General features: G+C 39.9%; 1 pseudogene; it reads left to right on the top strand.

Moving 5' to 3' along the window:
* Positions 1-10557: 10557 nt before the first annotated feature.
* LOC147001614 (general transcription factor 3C polypeptide 3 pseudogene) lies at positions 10558-11946 on the top strand (annotated as a pseudogene).
* The last annotated feature ends 5825 nt before the right edge of the window (positions 11947-17771 follow it).

Here is a 17771-nt window from a genome sequence, read left to right as displayed (position 1 = left end):
TTGAACTACACATTGTAAATTGTTTCCATTGTTCTGAGAATTGACTAACCATATAATGTTTCATGGTATGTAACTCTCTGACTTTAAGCCCGTAACATTTCTGACCATAACCCCGTAACATAAACATTTCCCATGATCACAAAAATACTGCAAAATTCTGGTTTTTTTCACATCACTTTCTCATTTGCCCTAAAAGTCTTTCTGTTTCTGGTCTGAGCCACTTTCATTCTCCTTCTCCTGAGAAGACTGTAAAGCTTGCATGGTCGTGATTTTTTTCCTTGTAACATCTCAGTGTTAGCCCCTGGTTTTTAATAGCATAAAAGTTTTATAAAGCCCCTGGAAGGAATACTTGAAAGTGTAGCTAATGACTTAAAGGAGGAGGCTAGAAATTTACAGTCTGTCTCTGGGGCTTGGAGGAAGTTAAAGGAAAGACAGCAATGAGGAAGGGGCTAAAGGCTGGAAAGCCATGGGAAGATCACTGTTAGCTAGAGCTTGCTCCTACCCTCTCCCCCCACAAAAAATTTCTGGGACTTCTTAAAAAGAGCCACTTTCCCTATTTAAATACTAATGAAGTAATTAACCTAACTGGACTATAGTTTCCCAAAATTATGTCATTATCTAAACATTACCTTCCAATTCAATGAGAAGTTTTCCTTCATCAGTGGATTTTCTTTTTCTTACTAGTAAAAGGAAGCTAACCTAGTTTGATTGTCATATACATACAAAAAAAAAATCCACGGTAATGGAATTGAGGAAAATTAAAGAATCAGTTACATATATTGGATGAGTAATTATTTGTAAACCCTTATAAGGAACCTTATAAGGAACTCTTAGATAGAATCAAGGGTGCAAAACGGGGCCAGGAGCTAGCTCAATTGCTAACATGCTTGCTAGGCAAGCATAAAGACCTGAGTCCAATCTTCAGAACTCAGTTTTTAAAAGCCAGACATGGTAGTGCTTATAATTCCCACACTGGAGAAGATAAGACTTGCAGCTCACTGGCTAGCCAACTAAGAATACTTGGTGAGTTCCAGGCTAGTTAAGAAACCATGTCTCTCTAGGTGGTGGTGGCGGCGCATGCCTTTAATCCCAGCACATGGGAGGCAGAGGCAGGTGGATTTCTGAGTTTGAGACCAGCCTGGTCTACAAAGTGAGTTCCCAGACAACCAGGGCTATACAGAGAAACCCTGTCTCGAAAAACCAAAAAAAGAAAACAAACAAAAAACAAAACAAAACAACAACAAAAAGCCACGTCTCAAACAAACAAAACAGTAAATATCACCTGAAAATTAACACCTAAGGCTGTCCTCTGATCTTTGTATGCACAGGCTTATGTGTACACAGGTACCCACGTACATGAACACAGCAATGCACACACATGAAAGACATGATAAAACAATAATTATTTACCTTAAGATAGGTAATTGTGACATTTTTTGGGCATCTCTTATGAAATTTTAAACATCCAGATAAATTCTTGCCAAATTCCTCACACATTTCTCCATTTTGCTCAGGGAACATCTCTGAAGTCATACCTCTCTGGTCTAACTCTGTAGGGAATACAATATTCACACATAAACATTCCTGGAACTTCTCTATACAGGGCAGGGGAGATGGTTAATTTAGTATTGTGCTTATTACACAAGCATGAGGATCAAAATTTGATTCCTAGAACTCCTGAAAAAAGCCAAGTGTGGTGTAGCATGTACTTTTAATATAAGTACTTGGGAAGTGGAAATGGGTGTGGTGACAAACATTTTTTAATCACAGCAGACTTGGGCAGATCTCTAAGTTTGACTCCAGCCTGGTCAACAAAGCAAGGTCCAGGACAGCCATGGATTCAGAAACATCCTGTCTTGAAACAAACAAACAAAAAATTGGCAAAGGTAGTGGGAGAAAGAAAAGGGGACTTGAGAGATACTTTAGTCAGTAAATGCCTAACATTCAAGCATAAACACATGCGTTCCCAGCACCCCCTAAGAAGCTGCACATAATGGCATACTTGTAATACCAGTGACGGAGAGGCACAAAGAGGATGATCCCTGAGATTTGTTGGTCAGGCAGTCTAACCAAACCAGTGAGCTTCAGGTCTTAGTAAGAGACCCTATCTCAAAACAAGATAGTCTGCTTCTAAGGAATAATACTTAAAGTTGATCTCTGGCTTCTACATGCATATACATGTACATACATATAGGGCCACATACAACATGTTCACCAGCACATATGTGAACATGTAGACACCAGCATACACCACAAAAAAAGCAAAAGGAAAGAAAGAAAGGAAGGAAGGAAGTGAAAGAACCTAGTGGGGAAACCCCCATTCAACTCCCGATTCGGCGTGCACCCAAGAATCACAAATAGAACACAACACCTTGATGTAACAACATGAGGTATTTTAATGGCGGAGCTCTGGGTCAAAACGTATCTCACACAGGAGACAGTGGAATCGACCACGAGGCTTGGAAGCTAGGGGTTTTTATAGAAAAGGAGTGGGGCTGGGGGAGGAATTGGCGCGGTTTCACATGATTGGTCCATTTAAACATCAGCAGCCTGTTAACATTTAACTTAGGTCAGAGGGGTGGGAGATAGGGAGGCGATGGGCCTGCCCGGGCATGTCCTGGTCCGTTCTGCTATGTTCTCAGCCCCAGGTTTCAAAGCTCACAAACAACTCTTTGGGCTATTTGACATACATTACATGAATCAGAGGTCTCAAGTTTTATTTCCTTTCAGAAGGAAGGAAGAAAAAGGAAGGAAGAAAGAGAGAGAGAAAGCAAGAAAGAACAAGAGAGAAAAGGGGAGAAAAAAGGGAGAGAGAAAAGAGGGGTCTTTAGTAATTGGCCTTTGTGCAGTCTTCAATTGCATTGAGTGTCTTCATTATTGTTTGTTGGACTCTGCCACAAATAGAGGGAAATTATGAAACAGCTGGAATATATTGGGAATGTCCTGAAAGACCCACAACGTGAGGACTCCCCCACGTTCTGACTCAGGAGAGGCGACACCCCAAATCACACAAGAAACGGTCTTGCTGCAACTGCAAGAGGATTTTTATTCGAGAGCGTTCTCGGGCCCATGGTCATACACCACACAGGGGTAGAGGACCATGGCGCCCCGAGTAGCTGTATAAGGGGGTATTTAAAGGAAGAAACCACAACTCAAGGAAGTGGGGAGGGCGTTGTTGGAAAAATACCAAAGATACCAGTTAAGAGTCACAAGGAAGTGTAAAGTCACAAGAGTCACAGAGAATACCTGGTAATTGTTTTGGTTAACTCTCAGTTTCTAAGAGCCCCTAACAATAGCACATTTGCATGGCAGTTTCCAGTTTCCGGCGTTGGTCAGGGTGACTTTCTTTGAATGAACACTCTTTGAACTCAGGAAGCAGGTAGGTGGAGGAAGGAATGTCGCTATCAAGGTATGATTAGCATACCTTGGAGCAATGAGTCACAAAGGTTACATTCCCAAGCCTCGACCTAAAGGCCTAGAATTTTGTTACTTCTTCAGTCCCACCTTTGCCCAAGCTCTTCCTTTTTGGCTATCTCCTTAGACAAAGCTGGTGGGGGGTGTAGCTCCTTTAATTCCACATCAGACATGAAGTATAATTGAAAAGCCTGGTCAAAGTCTTGCTGAGCCTGTTAAAAAATGTAAAAATTCATGTTGAAAAGAAATTTCACATCTCCAGGCAGCTGGCTGAACAGGTTTTCTATCTGTACCACATGTAAATCTTCCGTAGTCAGCTGCTGTAGCCTCTCTCAGCCCTGAAGAAGGCTGATCCAGACTTTGACTTTGCTGCCACCTAGGGTGGAGTGTTGGGGCCGGCCTGTGGCTCTCATGTCTGGGTTCCAGCCTGGGATGCATCTTGGAACTGAAAGAAAAGAGGAATCGAGGTGGGTAAAGAGAGAAATGGAGTCAACACTGTATTCTGATCAAGACTCAACTTTAATGTCGGCAAACATGCTTTATAAAGAAGAGGGGAGGCCCATTACCAATCACGCAAAGTTCCTTTGAAGTTGTCAGATCAGCCTTTTAGTAGGAACTTGTGAAGATCACAGTTCGGTGCTAACTCTGGAAAATCTTGGAGAACTGGTTCGGCCTCAGGCAGGTAGCAGGTAGTGGCACATCAAAGGAGAGTGATGAGAAGCAGCACAGCAGGTGGCTCCGCTTAGGTGGCAGATGGTCATAGCCAGCCTTGCTAGGCTGGAAGGAGGTAACAGTGGAGCCTTCCGACCTAGATGGCTCTTTTGTTCTGTCACCTGCCACTGCCCTCTTCAAGACACTGCTACCTGCTGAGAGGCCCCTGAGATATTCCAGAGGAACAGCCTATCCTGCATGTCACCTGCAGGATCCAGACACCAAGAATAGACTGGCAGGGGATGGGCTTTCCCCCTTATAAGCACACTCTCTTAGTAAACTGGCGGGTCTTGATCTCCATTAATCTCTCACCGTCTAAGTCTCTTTCAGCCCCAGCCTTCCTCCCAGGTGTACCGGGTTCAAGTAGGCCGAGAGCCAGTATACAACAAATTGGCATCCGAGCCAGGGACCTTGGGAAAGGTGGGAAAACACTGAGGGAATCGCTGTCTTGTACGGAATTCCAAGTGAAGGAAAGAATCAGAGGATCATATCGGGCATGGTGAGAAACAGGTATTTATGCTAGCGCTGGCTTTAAACTTCATTTTTAAAAAGTATTGCTGGAGGTGCGGAAGGATACGGGCTAAGTTTGGAACAGTGCTAACCCGGCACATTTTCCACTTAGGATTTGACAGCGAAATATGTGTGGGACTAGAAACTGTGAATCAGGCAGTTGTCTGCAGCTTTTAAAAGCTGTTTCAGGGGCTGGTGAGATGGCTCAGTGGGTAAGAGCACCCGACTGCTCTTCCAAAGGTCCAGAGTTCAAATCCCAGCAACCACATGTTGGCTAACAACCATCCGTAACGAGATCTGGCGCCCTCTTCTGGAGTGTCTGAAGACAGCTACAGTGTACTTACATATAATAAATAAATAAATCTTAAAAAAAAAAAAAAAAAAGCTGTTTCAGGTGAGAGGAATAGGGTTTAAAATAATGAAACAGGCGGTTGTCTGCAGTCAAGAACATCAGGCTAGAGGAATAGGGCTTAAAATGATGGAGTAAAATATATAGAGGAAAATGGATTTTGAAACTCTTCCAGAGACAGAGAGATATCGGGGGACACCCAGCTCTATTCTCTCTGGCTCTACAGCAGAAGTTCTCTGCCCTCTTTGTGTTGTCTAATGTCTGGTGCACCGGTCTGTTTACATGTCAATTCATGTGTGTTTTGACTCGTTGTATGAATGACTGAATATTCTATGTTTCATGTTGGAAAATAAAAATGGTTAAGACTATCTGCTGGTTCAGCAAAGCCTGAGAGTTGCCACACACTTTAGCCAAGGATCAGGCACAGCAGGGGAGCCACTGCTGGAAAAGCTGCTTTCAAAGAAAGGGAGTCTGCAGCATCTTAGTTTTAAGGCAAAAAAGCTGATAGTTGGTTCCTTCCTAGAAAATTCTCTGCAGTCGTGATTAGTGTGTTTGGCAAATGACAAAGTACTTTTTTTTTATCTTATAATTATAGCTAGAAAAATTAAAATTCTTTGATTGGTCTAAATTTATAAGACTCGTGTGGCTGCCTCATTTGGTTTTTTAATGGTCTTAGAGGTGTAATATGCTCTGCGTGTCTTCATCACAAGAGTATTAGCTTATAAGTTATTGAGTTTGATCAAATAGGTGTAACACTGGTTACTAGGAACTTAGCTTTAAATTGGTAACTCAGGTTTGGAGTGTTTCAAACACGTGGCCAAGAGGCTGGGCCTCTAAAGATACTTCTAGTTGAGATAATATTTAATGTGATTCTTATCCTAGAAAGTAGAATTAAAGATAAGATTTAAAGCAATGTCTCTTTAGTGAAGCATTAAAATTTGCACTGCCATGGTATAAATTAGCAGCCAAACTTGGTAACATGGTAAAATGCCTCTAACATTTATTCTAAGGTGATAAATTGTTTTGAAATTGGGTTTTGCTTTCCCAAAGTTGTAGTTTTAGTCTAATATTGCAAAAGAAACTTAAAAATTCTAAAATCTGTCCTCAAGGCAAGAGGAACAAAGCTCAGAGCAGCCTCTGTGGGGCTTGTGTGACTTTCTTTTTGTCTTGCAAACGGTGCCTAAGGAAGCTCTTGAAACTTGCCTCTCCTTGCCTTCAGGGAATATTCCTTTTAGCTAAAAGAACACTGTTACAGATCTATCCAGATGTTGTTCCAAATAAAGTTCAAATTCAAAGTTTATAAAGGGTCAATCAGACTGTAGAACTTATAAAGACATTACAATCTGGCTTGCCTACTTCATGTAAAGTTATTATAGGTTTAAAAGTTTGTTTTTTCCTTTGAATTCTGATAATTGTAAAGAGTTTTGCTTCTAGTGAACTGGTAATCACTGGAAAATTTTGCCCCTGGGTATGGCTAATATAGCTTTACCTCATGTAAGAAAAATTCTTTTTCTCTCTGCTTCAATACAAGAAGCTAAGAGTTTTAATCTTTCAGTGTATATTGTTTCCTAAGTGGAAAGTATTTTATTAACTAATGCTTCTAAAGGGAAGTTTACTTCAAATCCTTGCTCTCCCACAAGGAGCTTTTAAGTTCTGTGGAGTAGCTGTTGCTCCAGAAAATATTCAGAGGCAATATCTTTTTAATACTTAGGGTTTTAGTTATACTATAAAATTGTGGTATAGAAAATATAAGAAGGAAAAATTGATCTTTTCCAAAATTTTATTTTCAAAAGCTTCCAGGAGATGTTAATTGGCTAAGACCTAACCTTGAGGCCTTAAAGCTACTTAAACCTTTGTTAGGTGCTATCAAGTGAGATTCAAATTAACTGGTGAGAAACAAAAGGGCTTTACAGAAAGCAGAGGAAACTTCTGTGATCAATTGTTATCAATTAATCAGTGGTAACTAAATATTACCTGCTTATTTTAGTTATGTGCCCACAGCAATTCTTTGGCAAGAGAAAACATTGTTGTAAAATCATCCTTTTTCACCTCAAAGCACAGTTTTAACATCCTATTAAGGCTGCTGTGGTGCTAATAAAGAATTGTAGGATAAATTTGTATATTTTAGAAAACCTGTAACAATAATCGTTTCTTAAGAACTTGGCAAACTGTCTGTTTCCTTGTTCCAAACAGCAATTTTGTGCTGTAGATGGTGTTTTATAATGTTGAATTATCAAGCTTTAATTTGCATATTTATCAATATGTATCTCAGAGCTTACAATTGCTTAAAATTGTTCATCCTTCAGATACTATAAATTCTCAAATTTGCAATTTTTTATGCATATACAACTCATAAGAAAAAATGCTGTTCCTTTAAGAAGACTGTTTTTGGACAGTTAAGAATTTGTCCTGAGTTGCCTGGAAAAGACCCCCAGGATTTGCTTTTGTGTTATAGAGGTTTACAAAAAGCTTTAGCTGATAAAGGATTACAGATAGCTCCTGAAAAGATACAAACTCAGGATCCTTATAATTATTTGGGTTTTAGACTTACTAATCATGCTGTTTTTCCCCAGAAGATAGTTATTCGCAGAGACAACTTAAGGACTTTAAATGATTTTCAAAAATTGTTAGGTGATATTAATTGGCTTCACCCCTATTTAAAGCTTACTACAGGGGAATTGAAACCTTTATTTGATATTCTTAAAGGGAGTTCTGATCCTACCTCCCCTAGAACTTTCACCTCAGAAGGATTGCTGGCCTTGCAACTAGCAGAAAAAGCTATTGAAGAAAAAATTGTCACTTATATAGATTACTCTTTGCCTTTATATCTGTTAATTTTTAATATGATTCATATGTCTACAGGATTGTTATGGCAAAAGTCTCCTCTAATGTGGATACACTTGAGGATTTCTCCTAAACATAATATCTTGCCATATTATGAAGCAGTAGCTCAGATGATTATCCTTGGAAGGAAGCAGGCACTAACTTATTTTGGCAAAAGAGCCAGATATTATTGTTCAGCCTTACAGCGTAGGTCAAGACACTTGGCTGAAACAGCACAGTACAGATTGGTTGCTTGCTCAAATAGGGTTTAAAGGAACTATAGACAGCCACTACCCTCAAGATAGGTTGATAAAATTTTTAAATGAACATGAGGTGATATTTCCTAATATGACCTCTTTACAACCCTTACACAATGCTGTTCTGGTGTTTACTGATGGCTCCTCTAAATGGTGAGCTGGATATCTTATAAATAATCAACAGGTAATCATAAAGACTCCTGGCCTCTCAGGTCAATTAGCAGAATTAACAGCAGTACTGAATGTCTTTTAGTCTGTACACGAGGCTTTTAATATTTTTACTGATAGTTTAAAACATCTGTTCTATATTGGCCACACACTATCTCATTCTGGTCTTCCTGGACCTTTAGCTGAAGGCAATGATTGCATCGACAGAGCTCTAATAGGAGAAACCTTAATTTCAGATCCTGTTGCTTTGGCCAAACCTGATCATGAAAAATTTCATCATATCTTAGGGCTCCAACATCAGATCACTAAGGAGCAGGTAAGAATGATTGTAAAACAATGTCCTAAATGTATTATATTATCTCCAGTGTCACATTTAGGAGTTAAGTTAATCCATGAGGTCTTATGCCTAATCATATTTGGCAAATGGATGTAACTCATTATGCAGAATTTGGAAAATTAAAATATATAAATGTTTGTATTGACACTTGTTCAGGATTTTTTTTTTCTTCTCTGCATACTGGAGAGGCCTCTAGAAATGTAATTGATCATTGCCTCCAAGCCTTTAATGCTATGGGATTGCCCAAACTCATTAAGACAGATAACGGGCCATCCTATTCTAGCAAAAATTTTACTTCATTTTGTAAGGAATTTGGTATCAAACATAAAACTGGAATTCCTTATAACCCCATGAGACAAGGAATAGTTGAACGTGCTCATCGCACTTTAAAAAAAATGGCTTTTAAAAACAAAACAGGGGTAATTATATCCCCCAAGGTTACCAAAGGCACATCTTGCTTTTGCTTTATTTGTTCTAAATTTTTTTGCAAACTGATGTTAAAAGGTCTGTCTGCAGCGGATCACCACTGACATCCAGTTACTTCTAGTTCTTATGCCATGGTGAAGTGGCGGGACCCATTAACTAATGAATAGAAGGGTCCAGACCCGGTCCTAATCTGGGGATGGGGCTTGGTCTGTGTTTTTTCACAAAAAGAAGATGGAGCTCGATGGCTGCCTGAAAGATTAGTTTGTCAATTGGACACAGATCCTGAATCTCCCAGTATGTATGACTCTGACCTTGATTATGGCTAAAAATCCTCTTTAGCCAAAAAGTTAATTTGGAGCACAGCCTCCCAGAAAAGTTACAGCCTTTCTGTGATTCTCAAAGCCACCTCCCCCACACTGGGAGCTCAAAGTCTGAGTGTGATAGTTGCTAATTTGCAAATGAATGGAGTACCTGGACTTCCCCAAAGAAGCTTTTGTACTGTTGCTTTTCACTGTCTCCCATTGTTTTTCAAGCAGGTTAGTCAAAGCCCTTCAGCCTGACTGCAGCAGGTGTGCAGCCAACAACTATCAGGTCATGGCTGGCATTCAGACCAGAATAAAAAGGGAGTAAGCAGCTGGACACTGTCTTCAGTTTCCTGATATACAATTCATTACATAGTTTATTCAACTGAAGTATATAGTCCAATAGGTTTTAGTGTGTTCATTGATAGATGCAAGTACACAGCGCAGCCACTATGAAGAATCTGCTAAAACTAATAGATCTATAGTATGATCCAGCTATAACACTCCTTGGCAGATGCCCAAAGGACTCAACTTCCTAGCCCATCCACACTTGCTCAGCCATGATTATTGATGCTCTAGTCACAATAGCTAGAAAATGGAAACAACCAAAATGTCTTTCAGCTGATTACTAGATTATGAAAGCATGCTACACACACATGCACAATGAAATTCTATTCAACTGTAAAGGAAAATAAAATCATGACATTTTCAGGTGAACGATAGAACTAGAAAATGTTATACAAGGTCACCCAGATTCAGATAAATACCACATCTCTCTTATTTGTGGACTCTGGCTCTGGCTTCTTAGAAATAGTATATAATGCAGAAGAACCACATAACCCAAAAATGTAACAAGGAATTATAGGAGGGAAGAGGGGAAGCATCTCTAGAATGGAGATAGTAGGACACAGGTGCTATGAAGGGGAACATGGGAAAATGAGGGGTGTTATTTAAGTGGGAATGGGGATGGAAGGGCAAAGAGAGAGGGAAGAAGGAGGGGTAAGTAACACTATGGATGTCTGAATAGGCCATAGGGAGACATATTACTTATATCTACATAAATGCAATGAATTTGAGATGGAATGGGTAGAGGGAGGGAGAAATGATGTAAATATAGTATGAGATTCTTAAAAAAAATTGAAAAAAATTTTTTAAAAGTGTGAATCTATGTAATGAGGTGGGTGGTGTCCTTGGAGGGAAGAGAAGAATGTGCTAAGAAAGTCAGAAGCCTCCCATGCTCCAAACCAGGTAGGTGGGCTCATGGATTTTACATCATCCTTTAAAGGTACATCCCATACAGGGAGTATTCCTGGCGGTGAGTTGGAAGAAGTGGGAGAAGATGTTGCTGCTTCATCCCTGCTTCGGCTCAGCAGACATGTTGGAGTTCAGTTAGAACTTTTCAGACTACCTGGAAAGGAAAATCTCCTTTGAAGAGTTGAAAAGGCAATGAGAGGAGAGAAATATCCAAGAAAAGAAAATTCTTGGGGAAAAAGGAAAATCGTTACTCAAAGAAAAAGTAATGATTCTAAAGTCCCATACCAACAGGAAGTGACTCCGCTAACTTCCAGGACAAAGATGCCAATAAAGGAGAAACATCAGAGAAGTAAGTCAGTTCACAAAATCTTTGTTTCCATGCTTGGAAAGACAGAAGAAGAAGAAGAAGGAGGAGGAGGAGGAGGAGGAGGAGGGAGAGGGGAAGGGGGAGGGGGAGGGGAAGGGGAAGAGGAAGAGGAAGTGGTAGAAGAAGAAGAAGAGGTAGAAGAGGAAGGAGAAGAGGAAGAAGAGGAGGACAAGGATGATGATGAGGAAACACCTGAGCAAACCACTGCAGGTGACATATTTGTGTCAGAAATGATTCTCAACCCTAAAACAAACAAACAAAAATGATGAAAGAGAAGAGGCTTCTCTAAGATGAACTCCCCAGTGTCCTGAAAGGTCTCAAGGGTGAAGCCAATAGTCGCTTTGCTGCAGGAGAACAAAAAGAGGCAATATTGATATGCATGCAAATCATAAAACAAACTCCTTTGGCTTCTGAGCCATTCTCTATACTTGCTTCCATGGAGTATGAGGACCAAAGTGGCATAGAGACATCATTGTAGTATTAGTTGATTGCTGCACACTTAAATTCCAGTGACACAGAAGAATGGATTAGGTTGGCATAAATGTCTCTGAAACAAGATGATATTAAGCAGGCTATTTTTTCCTATACAAACGCTCTTAAATATGAGCCTACTAACATCAGTTACCTGTGGAAGGGGTCAAACATTTATGAGCAGATGGATGATCATAAAATGACCATCGATGGTTATAAGCATATTATAAATCTTTGCCTCCATCTGATGGAGAACATTTTATGCAGTTGGTTACAGATATAGTCATGAGTGTAAAGCCATGATATGAAGCCAATGATAGTACTTCAACTATAAACATAATTGAAGAAAATTTCTCAAAGCACCAAGGCTTAGTCTCCATGGAAGACATTAACACGGCAGCTGAATTATATATTTCCAACAGGCAGTATAGCAAAACTTTGTTGCTAATTACAGATTTTTTTCTGAAATTATCCTAGAAAAGGAAACATTAGAAGAAGCTACCTCAGAAGAAAATAAAGGTTGTAGTTACCTCCAGAAGAAGAGAAGGAGGGAGTAGGGAAGAAAGGAAAGAGAACCTACAAGTGTCTCTTTAAAATGTCCAGCTGGGCAGGTGCACAAGAATAAGAGAAACAGGAAAAGAAACTGTACCAACTAACAATGTCTTATTACTATATAATTTTATTGCTTATTTTTATGGCTTTTATGGTTACTTGGCATCTATTGACAGGGTCTACATATTAGGAAAGCCAGGGAATAGTTGGCAGTAATGCCGGACACAAGAGATGCCTACTGTTCCCAGGTAGTGAGTCTTTTCAATCTTGTATTGGGAAGTTAAGGTAAAAATATTCGTTGATGTGGTTTTCATCCCTAGAGATTCTTTGACAGTCATGTCTTCTCTTTTCCAATGTATTTTATTAAGTGACAGATATGTTTTTAGAGAAAGCATCAAGAAAACAATTTCTCACTGTAAAGAAAAAAATCCATTCTTGAATTTGGAGATTCAAAAAGCATTGGGATTAAAGAAGAGGAAAATCTTTGGGAGAAAAAAAATCAGAGGCTTAAGAGTTGAAGTTCCCAGCAAGTTTGTGACTTGGTGGGAAGGGTACCGGTGGGAGAATGTGTTTTTCCACTATAGGAGACTGGGAAAGGTCCTGGAGATGGGACTTCTGACTCTAGTCAGAAGCAGAAGGATGTAGGCGTGACTAAGCTCATAACTAACTGATCCTGACACCAGGGCTTTTAGCTGTCCTGGACTGAGCTACGTGAAAGGTGAAGGTCTGCAGAAGCCTATCTTCCACACACACAAGCACACTCACTCATACACACACACTATCACATGCATACACACACATACACACACCCAAACTCACTAACACATATCAATATGCTCTCATGAATACACACACACAGCAGCACACACTGACACTTCAACATGCTCACTGTCACTCACATGCTGACACACACTTGCACTCAGTCCAAAACACCCAGTCACATGCCACCATTCTCACACTCACACACACCAACACCCCCCCCCCACTATCATTAACACACTTCCAACAGACACACACATACACTCTCACACATACAACCCCTCACACACACTCAGATGCGCTATGAATTCAGGATATTCACAAGACACCTGTACACACACTCAAAGAAAACACACTTACATAGGCACACCCATATACATTTTCACTTATACATTCTCACATACTTACACAAACTTATAGGATACACATGAGTATGCATGCAATTCCCGAATCTATACTTTTAAACACTTCCACTTCTTCCACTCACTGGAACCTCTCTTCTTCCATTTGTCCTCTCTCTCCCTCTCTCCTTCAACTCTCTGCTTAAGCATCAGAGTAAGTCTTCCTGGCCATCTTTTACAAGTACCCTAGGCTTTCCTTGTGCTTACCCTCCTTGTCCCTCCCCATGTTTCTGAAACACTTACCTGATACTATCATCATGTCTTGATTCTCTGCATTCAGAGAGCCATGGTTTTCTTGTCTTTGCTTTTGTGATTTTAGTGTTTTCTTCACTACCATATGTCTAGGATTAGAACAGTAGCTGGACTAAAAAATTGTTGATTAAATATAAGAATAAATGAATGAATCTCAATGCCTCTTTCTTGACAGCTGTGTAAGCCTCCATGGAAACCAGTCATTCCCTTACAGAAAGAGTGAAGAAGAGAACACTGAAGGTATCAAGGAAAACGGTGTCTCTTACCTTTACTCTGATTTGATCCAGAACTAGTCTGTACAAGTTGGCAGAAAGAAGACTGGAGAAATTAAGTTTAACAACAAATTTTTTTAAATACACCTGATATATACCTAAGTTTGGGGGCACAAGAGATCTGCCTACTAGCAATCCTTTAACATTTAATGTTGTATGTATATTTAATTATACTCTCATAAATTTATTTTTAAATTTTCATACAATATTTTTTGTCATATTTCCCTCTTAAGTTTTTAATAAATATATGTATTCAACAGGTAACTTTTGTAAAACATTTTATCTTCGCACATCTCCAGGCCACTGTGTACAGATTAATTCCCTATTTGTACTGCATCTAGAGCATTTTGTTTGTATGAATCAAACCCCAAATGACTTTAGGTTATTTCTGTTTGTTTTTTAACTATGTCCCCCCCACCAAAAAAAATCTCTAAACATATTGATTCCCACAAAACCAGGATTGCTCAGCCAGTGAGGAGTATTCCTCACCAGACAGCCCTGGCTAGCTGGGATATTGCTATCTGGAGCAGTGTGGCCTCTGCCTCCTGCACACTGGGCTTACAGACATGCATCGGCACACCTGGCTAGGAGTGGTTTGATTAAGGTGAGGTGAGAATAAGTCATCCCACTTGTGAACGAGAGGTAACTGAGATAAACAGCTGCAACAGTAGAAGAGGAACAGATCCGTTCCCAAGCAGGCCGTAGAGGAAGGAAAGGATCTCAGTCTACACTGTCAGAATAGGAATTAGCCGCCTGTATGGGAAGACAGGGAGAGTCTTGGCTGCTGAAAGCAGGCAGAAAATACTCATGGGCTCATAGGTCTGTGTTGACAAAGCAGACAAATCCCTTGCCAGCCTCTTTTCTCTTAGAATAAGATGTGGACAAGCCCTAATTTCAACTGTTTTTTCTTTATTATCAGTGTGTGTGTGTGTGTGTGTGTGTGTGTGTGTGTGTGTGTGTACCTGCACGTGTGCATGCCACGTCTTGTGTGTAGAGGTCAGAGGACAACTTTGTGGAGTTGCTTCTTTTCCTTTCACATTTATGTGAGTTTCAGGAGTTGAACTCAGGTAAATTGCCTTTACCTGCTGAGCCATCCTTTTAGACCTCAATAAAGAGTTTTTGTTGTGTATTTTCTGCAAAGGCATTTAGTGGCTGGATGTCAAGAAATGGCCAAATGGTTGAATTTCTGGGAGGCTAAAGGCAAACAAGGCAGCAGGAACAAAGAGAGTGAATATGCAGTGGCTGAAGGGCCTGAGGTCTGGGCGACAAAGCTGCCCTGAGAGGACAAACCAACAGGATCTTGGAGTCTGAGAGAGAGCACAGAGTTTCAAGCACTTGGGAGGCTGAGGAAGGAAGACTACAAGTTTGAGGCTAGCATAAGCTATGTACTGAGACCCTGAAGAGAGAAAGATCAGTGGGTATGAGTGATGGCTTCAAAAGCTTGCAGACCTGAGTTCAAAGTTCCAGGATCCATGCTTTTAGAAAAAAAAAAAAATCCAAGTGTGTGTGTGTGTGTGTGTGTGTGTGTGTGTGTGTATGTATGTGTGTCTGGAGGGGGGGGCTCTGTGTGTTTGTGTGTCTGTGTGTGTGTACGACTGTGACCTCAATACTGTGAGAGGTGAGGAGAGAGGGATCCCTGCAGTTTTCTGGCTTCCCATCTAGGTCTTGGTTTAGTGAGAGAGCCCATCTTAGAGGGATATAGTACAGAGTACTGAAGCAGTGTCCTTCCTTAGCTTCTGTGCTCTCTCTCCCTCCCCCTCCCCTCCCCCCCTCCCCCTCTCCCTCTCCCTCTCCCTCTCAAGGATCTGGATTATCGCGAGAAATTCTGAAAAACGTGGAAAATGAGAAAATCACACTGTAGGACCAGGAATATGGCCAGAAACCCTAATAAATGTGGAAAATTAACAACTCACACTGAAGGACCTGGAATATGGCGATAAACCCTGAAAAAAGTGGAAAATTAAAAACCCACAGTGATGGACCCAGAATATCCGAGAAACCCTGAAAATCGTGGAAAATGAGAAATCACACTTTAGGACCCAGAATATCCGAGAAACCCTGAAAAACGTGGAAAAGTAAAAACCCACACTGAAGAACCTGGAGTATGGCGAGAAACACTGAAAAAGGTGGAAAATGAGAAAATCACACTGTAGGTCACAGAAAATGGGGAGAAACCCTGAAAAACGTGAAAAAAAAAAAAACCTCTCACTGAAGGACCTGGAATATGCCTAGAAATAAAAAAAACTTGGAAAATGAGAAAATCATACTGTAGGACCCAGAATATGGCAAGAAAAGCTGAAAAAACATGGAAAATTCACAACTCACAATCAAGGATCTGGAATATGGCAAGAAAACCAGAGAAAAGGTGGAAAATGAGAAAATCACACTTTAGGACCTGGAATATGGCAAAAAACACTGAAAATGTGGAAAAGGAGAAAATAACACTGTATGACCCAGAATATGGCCAGAAACCCTAAAAAAGGTGGAAAATTAACAACTCACACTGAAGGACCTGGAATATGGCGATAAACCCTGAAAAACGAGGAAAATTAAAAACTCACAGTGAAGGACCCAGAATATCCGAGAAACCATGAAAAACGTGGAAAATGAGAAATCACACTTTAAGACCCAGAATATGGCAAGAAAACCTAAAAAACATAGAAAATTCCCAACTCACACTCAAGGATCTCGAATATGGCAAGAAAACCTGAAAAAGGTGGAACATGAGAAAATCACATTGTAGGACACAGAATATGGGGAGAAACCATGAAAAACGTAGAAAATTAAAAACTCACACTGAAGGATCTGGAATATGGCGAGAAAACCAGTAAAAAAATGGAAAATTAACAACTCACTCTCAAGGATCTGGATTATCGCAAGAAATCCTGAAAAACGTGGAAAATGAGAAAAATCACACTGTAGGACCCAGAATATGGCCAGAAACCCTAAAAAACGTGGAAAATTAAAAACTCACACTGAAGGACCTGGAATATGGTGATAAACCCTGAAAAACGTGGAAAATTAAAAACTCACACTGAAGAGCATGGAATATGGCGAGAAACCCTGAACAACGTGGAAAATGAGAAATCACACTGAAGGACCTGGAATATGGTGATAAACCCTGAAAAACGTGGAAAATTAAAAACTCACACTGAAGAGCATGGAATATGGCGAGAAACCCTGAACAACGTGGAAAATGAGAAATCACACTGTAGGACCCAGAATATGGCAAGAAAATCTGAAAAACATGGAAAATTCACAACTCACACTCAAGGATCTGGAATATGGCAAGAAAACCAGAGAAAAGGTGGAAAATGAGAAAATCACACCTTAGGACCTGGAATATGGCAAAAAACCCTGAAAATGTAGAAAAGGAGAAAACAACACTGTATGACCCAGAATATGGCGAGAAACCCTTTAAAACGTGGAAAATTTAAAACTCACACTTAAGAACCTGGAATATGGCGAGAAGTCCTGAAAAAGCTGAAAAATGTGAAAATCACACTGTAGGACCCAGAATATGGCAAGAAACCCTGAAAAACATGGAAAATTAAACACTCACACTCAAGGTCCTGGATTATGGCGAAAAATCCTGAAAAATGTGGAAAAATAAAAACTCACACTGAAGGACCTGGAATATGCCTAGACATCAAAAAAAAAAAAAAAAAAAAAAAAAAAAAAAAAAAAAAAAAAAACCTTGGAAAATGAGAAAATCACACCGTAGGACCCAGAATATGGCAAGAAAAGCTCAAAAACATTGAAAATTAAAAACTCACACTGAAGTACCTGGAATATGGAGAGAAGTCCTGAAAAAGCTGCAAAATGTGAAAATCACACTGTAGGATCCAGAATATGGCAAGAAAACCTGAAAAACAAGGAAAATTAACAACTCGAACTCATTGACCTAGAATATGACGAGAAATCCTGAAAAACGTGGAAAATGAGAAAATCACAGAGTAGGGCCCAGAATATGGCGAGAAAACCTGAAAAAAATGGAAAATTAGCAACTCATACTGAAGGACCTGGAAAATAGAAGAAAAGCTGAAAAGAGTAGAAAATGAGAAAATCACACTGTAGGACACAGAATATGGGAGAAACCATAAAAAAACGTAGAAAATTAAAAACTCACACTGAAGGATGTGGAAT

This window comes from Mus caroli, unplaced genomic scaffold (genome assembly GCF_978045245.1).
Source record: "Mus caroli unplaced genomic scaffold, Mus_caroli_1 scaffold_13, whole genome shotgun sequence".
In the NCBI taxonomy this organism is placed as follows: domain Eukaryota; kingdom Metazoa; phylum Chordata; class Mammalia; order Rodentia; family Muridae; genus Mus; species Mus caroli.
Note: the sequence above shows the minus strand (reverse complement) of the source record. Positions and strands in the feature narration are given on the sequence as shown.